Raw genomic sequence first — 18,686 nt, forward strand, 5'->3', positions numbered from 1 at the left:
ATGTTTGGAACAATGATTTTGTGGAAGTAGAGACTCCATCAACCTGCCTTGAAGTCTTGGCTCTGCCACTGAAGTTCTTTGAGCCCTGATAGTCTAGGACTTGTATTTTCTATTTGTAATAACACCAAATTTCAGATTTGTAATAGCAAGACTGTAGTGAGGGACCAGGCAGGGCCATCAGACAAAAGCAGAAGAAGGAAAAAGGAGGAGAGAAGGAAGAAAGGGAAACAGACCAGGAGAGGGTACAGAGAGACAGAGAGAAAGGAGGGGCAGAGAGAAAGAGCAGTGAGTTGAAGGAAGGAGAGAAGCCACAGACGAGAGAGCACAGGCTGAGGACACAAGCTTCAGAGTCAGACAAACCTGTTTTCACACTTGGCTCTGCCACTTCCTGGCCTGGTAACCTTGGGCTGGCTGCTTTATCTCACCAAGCCTAAGGGTACCTTTCAAGAGAGCTAATCATATCTCCCCAAGTTGTTGCAAGAAGTAATTCAGACCATATGTGTATATTTATTTATTTAATATTCAATAAAAAACTGGTAGCCATGATGGTGATGATGATGAAAGGGCAAAATTAATAAAGTTTAAGAAGAAAAATAGAGATGGAAAAGAAGCTTGGGGGATGGGACAGTAGAATATGAGGAATAAACAGGAAAAAAAATGAACATGAGATTGATGTTTTCAAATACCAGGAGGACCTAATGGAAGATTTGCGCCCCCACCCTCTTCAAGGAATATCATCTCTTTCTCTTACCCACGGTTATGAGCCTCCACCAGATGAATAATTTTCATGTACCACTCAGTGGCTGGCAGAGCACTCACTGACAGTTGTGATATTTGCTCCCTTCTTTCCCTTCTAGAAGAAACAGAATTGCACCTTACACTGTGCCTTTCAGTACCAAGACTGACACTTAATTGAAGACAGAACCCAGGACCATTGGTTGTGCATGGTTGGAAACACATATATGCTCACCTGAATTCTATGTATCTTTTCAGAAAATGCCAAAAGCAAAGTAATAATTCTTGATTCCTTTCTTTCATGCATCAATAAATCCTGTTAATTTTACCTCCAAATCATGCATCAAAATCCACTTTCTTTGTACCACTACTCCTTAGTTTAAGCCACCATTGGCGATCATCAAGATTTCCCTCCTAACCTTTCGCTCTGCTTTTGCCTCAGTCAGTGTTTCTCCAAAGATAAAATCATTCTTTCCATTAAAACTAGCCGATGGCTTCCCTTTGCACTATGTAGAAAATCCAAATCCTTTCTCCTTGTTTACAAAGCCCTACATAATTGCCCCCACTGACCTTTCTAATTTCATTCTACTTTTCTCCTTGCCATTTGCCCTTAAGCCACACTGAAGATGTTTTCCTCCCTGATTCTTGAGCTTGCCAAGTTTTGTTTGTTCCCCTCTAGGGCCTTTTGAATGGTTATTTCTTTTCTTTCTTATCTTCATATGCCAGACTCCTTCTTGTCATTCTGATTTTAGCTTAAAACTCATTCTCCCAGCAGCTTCAGATTGCCACTCCACGTAAAAGTCACCCAATCTCCTTGATCATGTTACCTATTTTTTTTTCTTCAAGCATGTATGTTCTCACTTCAGTCTTTCTGGTGTATGTGGGGATATATACATACATATCATATATATATGTATATACATTCTGTTCCCAGAATTTCAGCTCAACTCCAAGATAGCAGAGGCCTTACCTGTCTTGTTCACAAATCTTTCCCCAGGACCAAGAGTTGTGTCCAGTTTATAATAGAATTCAATAAATAATCTGTTAAATTAATGATTCAACCTGTGAATACAGATACCTTGCCAGTACTTAAAATTCCTCATGGGTAATCTGCATTCCATTCAAGCCATTAATTCAGAAAACCTTCCCATCCCTCTCCTAATTTGGAAATGAGTAAAATTTACTAAGTCAACAGTGATAAAAAATGACATGAAGGCTATTTAGAGGGGCGCCTGGATGGCTCAGTGGTTGAGTGTCTACCTTGAGGTCAGGTCGTGATTCCTGGGTCCTGGAATTGAGTCCCACATGGGGCTCCCTGCAGGGAGCCTGCTTCTTCCTCTGCCTGTGTCTCTGCCTCTCTCTGTGTGTCTCTCATGAATAAACAAATAAAATATTTTTTAAAAAATAAAGGCTATTTAGAAAAAAATTAATATGATTTTATTTTTTAAAACTCTCAACATACAAGTATCTCAAGACATCCACCTACCTTATGCTGAAGTGGGGATTCGAGTGTTAGGGAAAAAAAAAAAAAGTCATGTTATGACTTTCTTTTTTTTTTTTTTTAATTTTTTATTGGTGTTCAATTTACTAACATACAGAATAACCCCCAGATGACTTTCAAGACAAAATCTCCCCACATATCAGTGGCTTTAAAAGACAGACACTGTTGAAAGAAAAAGGATTTTCTAAATAACTATAGCTTCCATTTAATTGTTCAAATGCCAGGCCTGGCCAACTAGATCACAGAATTTTGGATATGGGCAATCTGTGCTAGACAAAAGGGAGAAGTAAAAGAAAAGTCCATATAATCTAGCCCTAGAGAAGAGGAAGGAAGAAAGAAAGATGTGGGGGGTAGAAAGTCAGACATACATCCTTTTCTCTCCCCTTAGTCTAAATCCCAGAGCTATAGAAGCCTAGGGAACACCCGTGGCAGACATTCTCTGGTTCTGCTCCCTTTTTGTGATGAAATTCTCACTCAAGGAGGTGCTGAGGGAATGCAAAGATGGGCTTTGGGCCTCTAACACGGTTGACAGGACAGCAAGCATGGTCAACATGCCTTAGGATACTGCAATCTAGACACATATAGGAAGCCTAAATTGCTCTATACAGCCTAGTTTTCAGCTTTCCTGTGGCATGGGATCTGAGGTGAGAACAGACAGGCCTACCTGGGGTCCCCTAGGCTTTACCATGGTCTAAGGGGTCCACAGGGTCTGCAATGCCAGACAGCAAGATAGAGTAAGTAGGCAGGGCCTGAGCCCCAGGTGAACAGAGAGAAGAATACTCTAGGTGTATTGACTAGACAGGTTAAGACTTGATACCAGCAGAATGCTCTGGGACAGACCAGCCTGATGATACTTCAGGAGAATCAGTGAATCTACAACAAAGGAGTAGCATGTCCTCAGTGGCCTCCTTTCTTTCAATACCAAGAGGTGATGTGAACATTTTCCTGGCCCTAGGCACTAACTAACTCTAAAAGGAAAAAGGAGAAGAGAAGACTCTGAAGGGCAGAGCAAGTATCCTCAGAAGACCAGGTAAAACCTAGATGCCTGGTATAAATTATTGGCTCAGATGGACTTTTACACTGACTTGGATTCAATTTTTAACCCCCTCCTTCCCTCCTACTTTCTCTCTTTCAGTCTCTCTCTCTCTTTCTTTTGCTTTCTTTGCTCCTTCTTTCTTTTCCTCCCTCCCCTCTTTCTTTTTCCTTTGCCATGTAGTGGGGGACAGATTTGAGGAAAATGAGTGGTTTTAGACAAAATTAGGAATCTATATTTTCTGTGCATTCCTTACTATAGAGTATGACTTACTTTTGTAACCTATTCTATAATGTTGAATTGAAACTTCTTTCTCATCCTAATGTTTTGGGTGTTCACTGAATACAAATTGTCTTCTCTAGAAAACATGACCAACAATATTAGCACAAAATCTGATTTCTTAAATTTATTACCATTTGTGTGGATAAAAAAGATATACAAATAAACCTAGGAGGAGACTTAGCTATTTGAGCTAACTATTCAGTTTCAGAATATATGATTTATGAAACTAGAAGACTATATACATATTAACTTCCTTTTTTTAACATATTAATTTCTAAATATGTTTTCTGATTACGGAAGACATGAATATTAGAAAAACTTGGGTCATACAAACGTGTTAATAGAAAAGATCTAGTACAAAACCGTTAGTATGTTGTATATTGTTTTTTACCTCTTTTTAAAATTTGGCATTATAGTAGATAATTTGTATATCATGCTATGTATTATGTTCAATTTCCAAGCACTTATTTTTTTTTGAAGATTTATTTATTTATTTTAGAAAGAGAGAGAGATGGTGGAGGGAGGGGCAGAGGGAGAGAATCTTCAAACAGACTACTGACTGAACATAGAGTCCAACATGGGGCTTGATGTGGGGCTCAATCTCATGAACCATAAGATCACTACCTGAGTTGAAAACAAGAGTTGAATGCTTAACTGACTGAACCACTCAGGTGCCCTAATTTCCAAGCGTTTTATATATTCATTTAATCATATTAATTACATTTTCCCATGCCACTGAAACATCTTCAAAAACAATTTTGAGGTATAGGTAATATCCAACAATGCATATATATTATTATTTATTTAACCATAGCTCTAAGATGGACAATTAACTTAGAACATTTTTTCTCTTGGAAATCTTCTGTTTATACATAAAACTTTGTGTCTATTACCCAGTCAAAATATGGTAACATGTTGACTAACTTACCTGAAACTCAAAGTTTAATGCTAATGGATTCATCTGTTACCACCTATTGTCACCTTCAAACAATATGGCCTTTGCTTATTTCCAAAATGTTTTGAAGCATCTGCTTAAGCTTCTATGTAAAAGGAATGAGATTTAACATACTTTAAATTTCAAAATTAGTTATAAATGTATCTCCATTATTTATACAGTTTGTTTCAAATTAAGCTTCAATGTTCTTGATAAAAGTTTTTTTTTTTCAGAAATATAACATCACATGCTGCTATGCTTACAAGTTAAAACACCAACGAATGAGTTTGTTTTTCTTTTCTTTTTTTTTTAAGATTTATTTATTTATTTATTAATTTATGATAGACAGAGAGACAGACAGACAGACAGACACAGGCAGAGGGAGAAGCAAGCTCCATACCGGGAGCCTGACGTGGGACTCGATCCCGGGACTCCAGGATCGCGCCTGGGCCAAAGGCAGGGGCTAAACCGCTGAGCCACCCAGGGATCCCGAGTTTGTTTTTCTTTGTTTTGTTGGTGGAAGATTCTGTGATTCAAAAATTATGGATGCTGCTTTAAAAAAAAGCATAACAAACAACTTAGGCTTGTCTGTCAAATATGCAAGTAGTCTTGTGGATTAAAAATTAATCAATTCAAAAAAAATTAATTCACTAGCACTAACTCTTAGGGCCTTGTCTAAAACTACTCTAAGAGTTAGTTTGGATAACTGAATGGATTTAAAGGAAAGTGAATTTCTTTAAAAATATTCCAGAAGTACTATTTTTCTCTATGAAAAAAATGATAGTCCTTATAATTAGTTTTACCTTCTGAGGTTAAACCAGAGACACTGTGGCTCAGGCTGTTTCCTTGGGAACAGATTATTTAGGAAATAGCTGAGGGGTAGGTTAAATCAAAAAGGAATCATTAGTATTTGTTTTATTTTTAAAGGGAAATAACCTTGAAGTTTTAGAAGATTTCATTAAACATGGACTTTAAGTTCTAAAATTTATTGATAAATTACAGGACTGTTTGAAGTAATTTTACAGTGTAATAATAGATGCTAACAATCTTCAACACAATATTATAATTTTCATGGTAACATTCTCTTTCTTACCATATGCTCTAGCCAATGCGTGGCTTTCATTAAATAGCACACAGGTGTCAGAGTTAATTGCGTAAGCTTGTTCAAAAGGCCAAAAATTACTCTGGAAACCAGAGACACAGATAAGAGTGTGGACTTTAAATTAAAGAGAAGAAGTAAGTCCTGGGCAATAAACAAAGGCAGGCAGTATTGGTTTGAATAGCTACCATCTTTTTTTTTTTTTTTTTTTTTAAGTACCAGTTCAAATTAGTTTAAATGCTTGAGTTATAAATAAGACACGTGATCCACTCATGAGCCAAACTTATTGAATCATGTGGCTAATACCTTAGTGATTCTACAACATTGAATATTTACACATAGATGGAACACACAGGGAAAATGAATATGGTGTCAAGCTTTGAAAAGGGCAATTCTAAGGGGGAAGGTAAGACATACATAGAATCTGTAAGCACCCTAAGTTAGAAATACTTAATAAAATCATTAAGCTAATATTTACAATTAGACATGGGGTGGGCTAATTCAGCACTATCAAGTAATAATTGGTTAGACAATTGTGCCGATAAGATCACAGAAGACTTGTTTAAACCAAAGGCCTGCTTTTAAAATCTTTTGGTATTTTTTAAGCAAGTTTTACTGATCCCAAAGTCTTTTTTTGCTCTTCAAACATTTATTACAGCATTTAATATGTGTTGGGCACTGGTCAAAAATTTAGGGATATAGGAAGTAAAAGAGATAGCCCCTGACTTAAAAGACAGATGAACACATCAAAAAACCAATGAATACAGCACAGCGACATAAGAACTACAAAAGGTTTGCCAACAAATAGGACACCCTAGAAGAAATGCAAAAATTCCCAGAAACATACAATGTTCCAATACTGAATCATGAAGAAACAGAAAATCTGAACAGACTGATGACTAGGAAGGAGACTGAATTAGTAATCAAAAACCTCCCAACAATTAAAAAGATGAACTTGGTGCTAGAAGGAGGAGTCCAACAAGGTTCTGTGAGAGAAGGGAGAGAAAGTCATGCTAAATCTTAGAAGGAATCCTGAATGATGAGTGGAAGTTAGCCAGATGGATTTGGATCAAGGACTGAGATTTTATGCAAATAGGTCCAAGCTTTGGAGAGCTTGGCTTCTTTGGGGGAACACAGTAGTACTAAAACTGGAAATTAGGGTGATAACACATGGCAACAAGGTAGAACATGAAACTGAAGAAATATGTGATTGAAGAGTCTTCTATTTCTTGCCAGTAGCTTGAATTTTATCCTGAGAGCCATGGGAAGCCACTGGACAGCTTTCAGCAGGGTTGTATTCTAAAGATTAGAAAGAGGGCAGATGCAAGGACACCATCTTAGGAGGTCTTGTAGTAATCCAGGTTAAAGTGACAAGGTAACACATCCATCTTGCTTAACCAGTTCCCATCCACGTCTCCATATGTGCTTGCATTTGGGATTCTCTATTTCAACATGTTGTGAGCACTTGAAAGCTACTTCCCCTGCCTCTTTGGAGAGTGTGCCAAAAATAAGTAATATCTGAGATAATTGAGCTTTCACCATATGCCAGACACAATCCTAAACCTTTACATGTCACAAATTATACAGTGCTCATATATAGCCTTGGGAGGAAAGTATTATTCTATTGGTATTAATATATTATTATTATATATTACATATAATATATATTATTATATTGTATTATTTTTGAGAAGAAAAAAGAAAGGAACTAAATGGTCACAAAGCAAATAAATGACAGAAACTTGATTTAGCATCTGATTTTGACCAACTTGCCAATATGTCTCCTTGCTTTCCTTACCATCTTCAATAACATAATTCTTTGGGTCATTACTCTACTCTGTCCTGATTACTCTCCCCAGCTTTATTTTGATTTTGTTTTCATTAATGAGCTTTCAGCATTCCAGTTTCTGCCCCCCTGGACTTGACCTTGTCAGGACACTGGGTTGATCCTCCAGCTGGAGTTGCCTGCCTCCAGTTAAGACTTGAGAACCTAAGTAGTGGGATGGAGAAAAAAGGAGGACTTTTTTTAATTTCATGAAGAGCAGGAGGAGAGAGAGAGGAGGGTCAGAGAGAAAGGGAGAGCGAGAATCCCAAGCAGGATCCACACCCAGCACAGAGCCTGACCTGAGGCTCAATCTCACAGCCCTGAGATCATGACATGAGCCAAAATCAAGAGTCAGACGCTTAACCAAGTAAGTCACCCAGGTGCCCAAAAGGGGAACTTTTAAAACCACTTATGACTTAGAATTTGTGAGATTTGTTGACTAAATGCATATATTGGGCTAGGGAAAGAACAGACACAAGGATGTTATGCCACAATTATTGGTTAAGTCCATATTCAATGTTTGAATTGAATGTTCACATTCAATAATGTCCACCATTATGATTAAAAAGTATTATTTACTTGGACCCATATAGGAAAATGCTAGTGTATTTCTTTTCCAGTACTACTTGCCTTTTCTCTGGAATTAGTAATTATCTTACTTTTTTATTTGCTTAGTTCCCCTGCATCTATCATTATATTGGTCCTCAAGTCTCTGACAGAAGTATAAACCTTTTCTCAGTGCGTCACCTGCGAGGAAATCTGTCAGAATCATTTTTTCACTTGCAGACATTTCTCCAGCCTTACTTCACTTAGGTCCAACTCAGATTATTTTCTCCTATCTGATGTCTGAAGTTGCAAGGCTTTCCTTTACCATGTTACTATGAATTGATTTTGCTTCACTTCTATACTCTGTACTCCATGTTTTCCAATTTCTTATTCTATTTCTTAGCTTGGTTGGAGCATATCATCCCACAGCTGCTGAGAAAGAGTTCATGGAAACTGAGCAGAGTCCACATTATGACCGCCTGTTAACAATGGACTGCATCCTGGTGTAGGTCTTCTGACCTAATTGGAAGTGCCATGTCATGCCAGTTTTTAAATTTCAAATGTCATCTCAGCATAGGACTTAAATATTTTGAGAATTTTCATGTCTGAAAATAACTGTATTTTATATTGGCATATCATTTAGTTTGGCTAGATACAGAATTTTCATTTTGAGAACTTTCACTCAGAAATTTGAAGTTATTGCTAAATTATCTTCAAATTCTGGTATTAACATCCATAAGTCTAATATCACTGAATCCTGATTTGTGGTATATGATTGTTTTTCTTTTTTGAGGTTTTATGGGTCTTCTTTTTACCTCCAATGTTCTGGTAGGTTCTAGCCTTTTCATTTATTGAGCTGTATGCTCTGTGAGCTTTTTCAGTTTGGTGACTTTTGGTCTTCAATTCTGGACATTTTTCTTGTGTCATTTCTTTGATAATTTTCTCTGGTAAAATTTTATCTATTTTCTTTTTGTGGAACCACTATTATTCTAACAGGGGAGCTCTTGAGCTAATCCTCTATCTTATATTTTCTTTCCTATTTTCTGTTTTTCATGTTTTGTATTATATTTGGGGGGCAATATCCTTGAATGTATCTGCTTAAACTTTTTTTGCAATTTTTAAATTTCTGCTACCAAAATTTTTATTTCCAAGAGTATCTTTTTGTTCTCTGAATGTTCCTTTTTTATGCTCTCCTGTTTTTATTTTGTGGATGCAATATCTTCTATTTTTGATTATTAATTAATTTATTGCATTTTCACTTAAAATATATACTTCTATATTCTGGTTTTATTGAACTATAATTGACAAAAATTGTGTATATTCGAGGTACACAATGTAATGGTTTTGTGAATGTATACATTGTAAAATGATTACCACCATTAAGCTAATTAATATGTCCACCATCTCATCTGTTACTTCTCTGAGCTCTCAGAATAATAGTCATGTTTTCTCTGAAAATTTCTTTTGGTCTCTGGATTGTCTCTGTTTCTCTGAGATTTTTGTTTTTCTATTGTTTTGATCTCATCTGTGTTAAAGAATTTCCTCTTATATTTGAAGATCCCTGGCAGTCCATTTATATTTCTGAGAACTAATAACAATGTGCGGGCATGTTGAGGACATCTTGTGGAGTGGTAAGTTTCTGAGTGGCAGACTCACTGTAGGGATCAGACATACAGTGAGCAATAGACCTGTCTTCTTGAGCTTGTCTGCTTCTCCATAAATTACCTAATACTTGGCCTAGGGAGGTGATTTAAGCCTGCTGTCAGCATTCTGGAAGCCAAGAAAGGGAAAGGAGTATTTCTTTAAACTACCTTAAAAATAGGACTGATTTTTTTTTAATTGGATCTGTATTTCTTCCCAATTTGTTAAAATTAGTGATACTTTTCTTCATGAACAATTACTAGGTATTTGAACCAGTTCTATAAACTATGATTCTCACCATATACTTTAAGATTTCTAAGACTTTAAAAATCATCTTTGCATATAATTAGATTATTTTATTGACTTGTTATGATGACTGAAATTTTTACCATTAACCTCTGTGAAGAAAGCTTCCTTTAAATGCACCTATGCTGCCTGAAAGAAATATCCATCATCGATTAACATATCATGTTACCTAGTCAGCTCTTACTCAGGATCCTCTGAAAAAAATGGCATGCAGAATAGGTTACTTCTAATTGAGAGGAGAATAGAAAAAACATACAAAGTATGATAGACTAACCTCATTTCCCTAATGGAGTATCATAACAGAGGGTCCTAGGATGCATTAGTAACCTGGGGCACAGAATGCCAAGTGGAAATAGAAAAAAGAACACGAAGAAACAGAGCCGCTAGAAAAATTCTCCCTTCGCAGTATTTTCAAAGGAAAACCCAAATTAACAGCTGGTTAGATCTGTAAAGGTGAGGGCTTAAAGGTGAACAGAATGGTAAGTAGACTATGGAATGTATCTAGGAAGGTCTTATGAATGAATCCACTTGAGTAGAGTTCTAAAGTGTGAAGAGTAACATGATGTGGGGGATGACGTGACAGAGAAAAAATGTATTGTTATCTATCAGATTACTAGCATTTTATTGTAATCAAGTAAGCTATGCAGGTTCACATGTGCTCATACAAAGAGAATTAGAGAAATGAGATTCTATATGAGGCATTCAAGCTAAAATATCATCTTTACCTGAAATATCTGAAATATCCTGATAACAGAGACAAAAGTGCATCAGTTTTGCATTTTTAAAAGCTTTTGTGCTGCAGGTAATTGCCTCAGTTGTGTGTGTGTGTGTAATATGGATCCAATCAAAGAAAATAAATAACCAGATCACAGAGTTTAGAAAATTTGGAAACTACCCCAATGCTAGACACAGGACATTCGGCCACACCACCTTGGTGATGAGGCTGCAGAATCCAGTGTCTAGAACAGTGTTTGCTTCCCTGGGTGATTCCAACAGGCTTGGACTTGCTCAGTATTTTCTTGGGAGCTCACTGCTCTGATACTGAGTTGCTCCATAAAGGGATGAAAGTAACTGGGGAAGCCTTGGCTTGTTGTAGGTACAGCTGGAACCTGGGTCAGGGAAAAAGACAACAAAACTATTGCTGATTCTGGCTCCCCAGGAGCCAAGAAACAGAGGCCACTCTATTTTTTCTTAAACATTGAGGCCAAACTTCATTAGGAGCTGTGTTGTTTAATATTCCAACGGTCAGGCTGAAGTCCCTCTCTGGTAATTGTATTACTTATACTTAAATTCCTTTGCAGTTTCAAATAGAAAAGACCTAACTTCTTCTTCCTGTTAATGCTTTACTGCCATATACTTTCTTCAATTCTTGTGTTTGTAGGTTGTATAGTTTTGTGGAGCAATGTTTACATATTAGCCCTGTTTTATTAGATTAGGTTATTATTTGATTCGGGAAAACTCTAGAGGTGAAAAGCGACAAGGGATTACAAATTTACATGTATTGCAACATGACACTTAAAGTAGTTTTAATTGAAGGAATTAAACATTCTATTATGAAGGCCATGCTTTCTTACACAGAGATGTATCTCAATACTTGAAGCAAATGTTTTAAAATGTTGTATAAACAAAACTTTGAAAACAGAACAAGATTATTTTTTCAGAACAAGATTTTTAAAAAAGATTTATTTATTTGAGAGAGTGCATGCACATGTATGCACATAGGGGGAAGGATAGTGGGTGAAGGAGAGAGACAATCTCAAGCAGACTCCCCACTGAGCACAGAGCCCTGTGCAGGGTCAATCTCACAACCCTGAGATCATGACCTGAACCAAAATTAAGAGTTGGAAGTTTAACCAACTGAGCCAACCAGGCACCCCAGGAGACAAGATTTTTAGAGAAGCCCTAAGATAAATACTACGAACCCAGAACCTACTATCCATTTTATCTATTTTCAGTTTGGATTTTGTACATGGGTATCTTCAATGAGCCATACCTGTGAACCAGAAGTTGCAGAGAAACTTACATGTTCTTTAATTTTTTTCAAAAGATTTTTTATTGATCCTTAGTATTAGCCAGATTTTCAGGGAAGAAAAATGAATAAAAGACAAGAAATGGACTTTGACATCAAATTCATGAATTGATATATATGAAATATATATGTATTGGAACATTTAAGATCTCAGAAACAAAGTCCTCAGCAGCAGTCATCTGGCAACTGACTAGTGGTAAATTATGACTTCTTAATCTTTCAGTTTCACATTAAATGAGAATTAGTTACCCAGGAGCCATATGATAAAAGGGACTTTGTCTTGGCAAATGCTTTTAGGAAATTATGCATGTAATTCACTAGCAAGCCTCTTTTTCTAAGCAACTGCTTTGTTTTTCACAAATACTATATACATTGTATTTGATGGGAAAATTTGGATAACTTGCGTTAGCAACCCATGTAGTGGGCCTGGCCATTAACAAGTCATATGTCTTTGGAAGAAAAGTTGAGATGAAGGGAAGGAAAGATGTCTCTTCTGAAATTTCAAAAGAGAAGTTCCGACCTTCTTTCCCTGCCAGTGCTCTAAATGGTGCAAATTTGGTGACTGCTGGACTGTTTGTGATGTGGATCTGTGGGGAGGAGTGCACAGTTCATGCCTCAGCTTTCCTTTCTAATCCCTGGCTCTTCATTTAGGAGTTTTTGCTTTGATATAATAGTCAGTTGAGAGGGCTAGCCAAGGTAGTCTAACAAGGTAGAAAGGCATGGAAGAGACTTTTGGCCCCTTTCTCTTTGCCTCATATTCATAGGGCATTCTTTCATTATTATATAAGTTAGGCCAACTCTCAGATTTTAGATAATAGAGATTTTTATCCTAAATTTGATCAAGGAAGATGGGTCATTCTGAAAAACTGCATATCTCAATATTGATAAATCTTGACAACATAAATTCTGAATTAAAAAATAACCAGTTGAAAAGAATTCATATACAATAATTTTATTATATATAATATAGAATATATGATTAATAACATGTAATATTTATTATTATAAATAATATATTTATTATTATTACACTATTGCATAAAAATTTTAAAACTTTGTATTTTTACAGCTACATATATATATTGGAAAGACATAATTAGAGTCACAGGAAGCATGAACACCAACTTCAGAAGAGTGGTTATTTGAGGGAGGAAAAAAGAAAGGAACAGGGACAGGGGGTGGGGAGGTGGGCTAAGGTCTACTGGGACTTTGGCTGTAATCTGTTATTCCTCAAAAAAGAAAAAAATATATACCTAAAGCAAATATGGCAAAATGTTAGTACTCTTAAAATCCAGGTTTATGCTATTTCCTGTTCTTTTGGAATTATTAATAATTAAAAATTTATACAATTTATGTAAATAAAAGTCTCTGAGGTTGCTGAAATAATGGAGTTCATTTCAACAAACCTTTGTTGAGAATCTGCTATGTATTAGGCATTAGGGACGCAAACATGAGGGCGACGGGGTCCCTACCTTAAGAGACTCATCATCAAGGGGGGAAGAGAGATGTACAAATACAATCACATGCACTTATCATGATCATGTTATGCATCATGGTTTCTAATAGAATGATTGGCTCTATGATAACTTTACTAGGAAAATGTTGAGGAAAACTAGACCAAATTAATGACAAAAAATCATCATGAATTGAATTTTAAAAAACTTATATTCATACATAATTGTAAACAAATTGCTAACAAAGTGTTCTCAAAGAGAAGTCCTCAAGATATGACTGGAGATGCTCCCATCATAATTTATTTAAATAAATATTTATTATGTACCTTAGCAGATGTTTCCTTTGTGGTCCATTCCAATGCATCTTTATAATTAATTTTTTTTTTCATGGAACTGTTGTCTCCCCAGCTAGATAATCAGATCTTTACAAGGAGGACTGTCCAGCTTTCATATTTTTATCACCCAGTCTCTGGAGTTTTAGTATAGTCCTTTATAAACAATAATGTTGGTTTGATTTTTGTTGAATGCATACTATATGTTATAAGATTACAGTAAGGGGGTATTTGACTCCGAACTCAGAATTCAGGGCCAAGGGCAGCAGGGAAGACACCAGAGGTTAAAATCTATACTGTCCCAAATATGCAGATTTAGAATATGAAGAATATAATGCCACATATAAAAATCGTGCAAAAGATATCCATCACTTTAGGCAAAGGAAACACTAGAGTTAATTACCAAGAAGGTTGGCAAGGCATTTTGGAATCTCAACAATGCACCATTGGCTCCCCTTCTTCAGAAAATATTAATGGAAAACACTAAAGTTTTTTTCCACCCAACTTTCTTCCAAAGAAAAACTGCCACAAAACTTAGCATTCCACTGTTGGGGTAGATATCAAAGTGAAAAAAGGCAGTTTATTTTGTTCACAGCTGTACTTGATGGCCAACAGATTTTCATCAACAATTGTTAAAAATAGAACAGTAAATACTCGACATCCTAGTTTTAATAAAGCTGAGCATAACGTGATACGTTAATATTGGGTATGTGTATATTAATATGTGAGCAAAATGTGAGAGGAATAATAGAAATCCCTAATAAATCAGCAAAGAGGGAACAGGTACTATATCATGTCACAGTAGTAAATACACCTTGCACCTGCTGGCCCAATAGCAAACTCCATTCCTGGGGCCTTTGTTGTGTTTGTAGGTTATTTATCGGTCCCCTTAGCAACCAATAACTTGAGGATATAAAAGTTTTACTTCAACCAAAAACCTGTCTGTGGAAAAGAAGAGTTTTATCTGTGTCCAGAAAATAACATCAATAATAATGAAAGGGGAAAAAAATCAAGCAAACCCAGAAGCATTTAAAGTAATCATGGTTGCTAAGGAGATACAAAGTCAACACAATTAAAGAGACGGTTCCAGATAGCAAAAGTCCAAAATGCTGGGGCCAGAGCCAAAGGGACGTCTGAGCATGTGCCTGGTAAAGAAATGGTACCACCAGATCTGTAATGATTAGAATGGACCTTTAGTTCTGTTACTGGACTCCCGGAATGGCCCCACGGACCCACCTGCTATCTCCCTTCCTAACCTAATTGGACCCACTTCCCTGTCCTTTATGAGCCATATCTTGGTAAGGACTTCACCCCCATCAGATAGATGGGAAAGTCTCTCTGCCCTAGGAAGGAGCTGCCTGATTTCTTCCTAAAACAGAAGGTCTGGAATCGGACTCTGTCTTTTGCAGCCTGGATTACCTGATTCCTTCCAGAATCCCGATTTTGCTCATTTGGCTCCTAAAAGTCACCTTCCAGCTGTTTGCTGGACCAAGCCCCACTAGATAACTGACTCCTTTTTGTTTGTTTGCTTCAATTCTTATTTCAGATCCGTGTATTCTTTCCTCTCTCCATGGTTCAGTGCTATCAGTGGAAGTAACTGTATTAATAGTGACTAATGTTTGTTGAGTTCTTATTATATTTCAGACTTTGTTCTAAACATCAGCTCATTTAGGTCTCATTAAAAGATTGAGGTTGATACACTTTTCATCGCCATTTCACGGATTAAAAAAACAAAGCACAGCTCATACGTAACTGGGGCTGGACTTAAATCTAGGTAGCTCATAATCTGCACCAGTGGGCTATGCTGACGTTCATATAAATCTGTGTGATAATAGAATTACATGAGATAATGAAAGGCATAGAAGAAATATTTTCCATGTACCAAAGATACCTTGATGAGAATTAAATGCATTTTGATCATGAATGTCACAGTTACCACACAATCCTTGTTCGTAGGTCATAAGAGCTGATAATTTTTCATGTGTTGGGATGGGGTAGTCTGGTCACACCAATTCAACAAATGTTGGAATACCTACTCTGTGTTCTAAGATATTGAAAAGAATCAGATAAGATACCTGATCTCAGAGAACTTTTAGTCAGTTAGAGGAAGCCAGACATAAAGACAAATACACACAAGTGTAAAAGGTACTATGAGAGTGTATCAGGACACATGGGCAATTGTGATCAAATTTATCACAGGTGAAAAACAGGGGAGATTGCTCAGAGGAGAATAGTCAGATATATGATCAGGCGACTGTCTTGCACAAATTAAATTAATTGTGTAATTATATTTTTGATCTTCTAATGTCTGAAGAAGGAGATTTCACAGCAACTTGGGGCCACGTTCAACTTACTGCATCATATCTTGTTCTTTTTTTTTTTCATATCTTGTTCTTATTCAAAGTATAGTTATAGGAATTATGCGGTATTGAAGTTTCTAGACTGGTTCCAATTGCTTTCTCAATGGGTGCTTTGGCAGTACCTAAATATATTTACATAATTGGCTATGTTAGTCCTGGTGTGATGCTGACATGTCTTGTGACTCTTAGGATCTGAAAGAAGCTTATGGAGATTGTGACAACCCTGAATTAACATTTGCCCTCAGTTATTACCTAACCGTGCACATTAATTATCTCATGGAAGGGTTTGTGGTGATGATGGATGAGAAGGTCTGTATTTTGAGTGGCTGCTTGGGGAAGGTCAAAAGTGCTCTCTGTAATATCTAGCCTTAAAACACATCAGATGTGATTTCCAAGCTGAAAGCGGAACCAACATAAGAGCATTCCATGGTAACTAACCTGCAGCGTCTAGGATCCAGCAGCAACTCCTGTTGCAGGGCTAGAGTCAGATCCCCATCTGAAGTATCTGGCAGTGCTTACGGAAGTAAGCAGGTATTAAGCTGAAACCTGGGAGAAAAACATAATTAAAGGCAATTCCATCAGAAGGAGGTTTAAGTTACTTCATCAGATTTGTAGTGCAATGCATATTGGGGTACAGAATTTGGGGTAGGTTAGGGGTTGCTTCTTCTCTAGCCTAGCACAGTAGTTGGAGCTCCAGGAAAGGGGAATTTATGTAGTAGATGAGAGTTCCCATATGTGATCTAGTGTGGCAGGGAGGTGAGTGTTGGTGAAAGAGAACACCAGGCTAGGAATAGAGTGAGGTGAGTGAGGCCAACTCATTCAAATGTGGAGTTGGATGCAGTCTTGATTTAAAATTTCGATCATCATGGATTTTAATATTACTACCAGTTTTTAAAAAATTATTGCTTAAAACAGTATTTATCTTGATTACTGTTTGTGACACTCCTTTAAATGTTGTACCCAGGGAGAGTGCCTCACTAGTTTCACCCTGCCAGCCTTGCATGACTGAGGTAGAAATAAGATGTTTCAATGCTCACTGTAGCCCATATAAAGTCAACACAATTAAAGAGAGTTCAGATAGCAAAAGTCCAAAATGTTGGGGCCAGAGCCAAAGGGACATCTAAACATGTGCTAAGAAAACAGAATCACTGCATTTTATTACAGATGTGACCTCACAGGGCATCTGATGCTACCTTAACCCAGAGGCTAAAGCAGAAAACCTGAGGACCCCATGCAGCTTACAGACATGGTTTATTGGTAATTTTGCACTGTTAATTTTGAAAATTGATCTAGTTGCCCTCATTTTGAAATTGAAAGATTTTGTCCCAAGACACTTAGATATCTGATTTTTCTTGAAAAATTAGAAGGTCTAGTGCACTGGATCTATGTTCTTTTGGGGCAGTCATCAACTAAAGCTGACTAGAGTCTCTCCTCCTTAATATGAGTACATTACTTCCTGGTGTTGCCGGCATTTAGATTCTGGGCCCTAATTAATTGTAGGATTCTTTCAACAATACCTCTTAAAAAATGAGCTTCCATTCATTTAGTAAATATTGACTTTTGTGCCTGCTATGTGTAAGATAATGTGCTGAGGAACAAGATGACAAGATCCCTTCCCTCCTGGAACTTGTTTTAGTTTCATGGGCAATGTTATGGTTTGAACTATAGCCTCTCCAAAAGGTATATTTAAGTCCTAATCCCAGTACCTCAGAATGTGACTTTATCGGGAAAGAGGGTCTTTCAAGAGGTAGTCAAGGTAAAATGAGGTCAATAGAGTGGGCCCTAATCCAGTAAGACAGGTGTCCTTTCAGAAGGGGGAAATTGAGACATAGAGATAGATAGCGAGGGAAAGCAGTGATGCCCATGAGACTGGAGTGATGTATATACATATAAGCCAAGGAACATCAAAGATTGCTGGGAAATACCAGAAGCTAGAAGCAGCAAGGAAGGATTCTCACCTAGAACTGTCAGAGCCTGGCCCTGCTGACACCTTGATTTCTGACTTCCAGCCTCCAGAACTGAGACCAAGATTTCTGATGATGTTAGCCACCCAGGTTTTTGGTATTTGGTTATGGCAGCCCAAGGACAAGAATATAGACAGTTACTAATTAATGACATAAGCACGTAGCTTAATAACAATAGTGACCAGAATAATGAGGAGAGTGTACATGTAGGGGTGGGCTGATCTTGTTAGGAGTTTATGGGGCCTCTTCTGCAGAAGGTGTGTTTGAGCTGAGATCTGAAAGACAAGTGGAAATCATTTTCTAATAGTGAGGGAAACAAGTACAGTCAGGGCTGGAACCATTAATGTGTGTGAAGGCTCTAAGGCAAAAAAAAGGTAAGAGATATTCACAAATTGGAAACCCCGCTGGTGGCTGAAACAGAGAGAGGAAACTGTAGAGCCTGGTGGTGGGCTCTCTGTAATAGGATGCATTGACTCACTAGCTATGTTACTTTGGGGGAAGTTGTTTTAGTTTCTCCAGGGATATAAAGAGCAGCTACTTCATATGGTTAGTATGAGGATTAAATGAAATAATAAATTAAACGGTTTTAAAACAATGGCTGGCACATGTGCCTTGATAGATGTTACTTGTTAAAATTCCTGCTGT

The 18,686-nt window shown here is 37.0% G+C and overlaps 1 protein-coding gene and 1 long non-coding RNA gene across 3 annotated transcripts in view; one reads left to right on the forward strand and one right to left on the reverse strand.

Moving 5' to 3' along the window:
• The window catches only part of KCNK2 (potassium two pore domain channel subfamily K member 2), a 200,138-nt gene that overhangs the window by 42,020 nt on the left and 139,432 nt on the right, over positions 1 to 18,686 (forward strand). The gene's annotated exons all lie outside the window — the stretch shown is intronic.
• The window catches only part of LOC119872504, a 31,177-nt gene that overhangs the window by 3,243 nt on the left and 9,248 nt on the right, over positions 1 to 18,686 (reverse strand). The window contains exon 5 of the long non-coding RNA XR_005361958.1: positions 16,516 to 16,623. This is a non-coding gene — a long non-coding RNA (uncharacterized LOC119872504). The remainder of the gene's footprint in view (positions 1 to 16,515; positions 16,624 to 18,686) is intronic.

The sequence above is a fragment of the Canis lupus genome, chromosome 7 (genome assembly GCF_011100685.1).
Source record: "Canis lupus familiaris isolate Mischka breed German Shepherd chromosome 7, alternate assembly UU_Cfam_GSD_1.0, whole genome shotgun sequence".
Classification (NCBI taxonomy): Eukaryota; Metazoa; Chordata; class Mammalia; order Carnivora; family Canidae; genus Canis; species Canis lupus.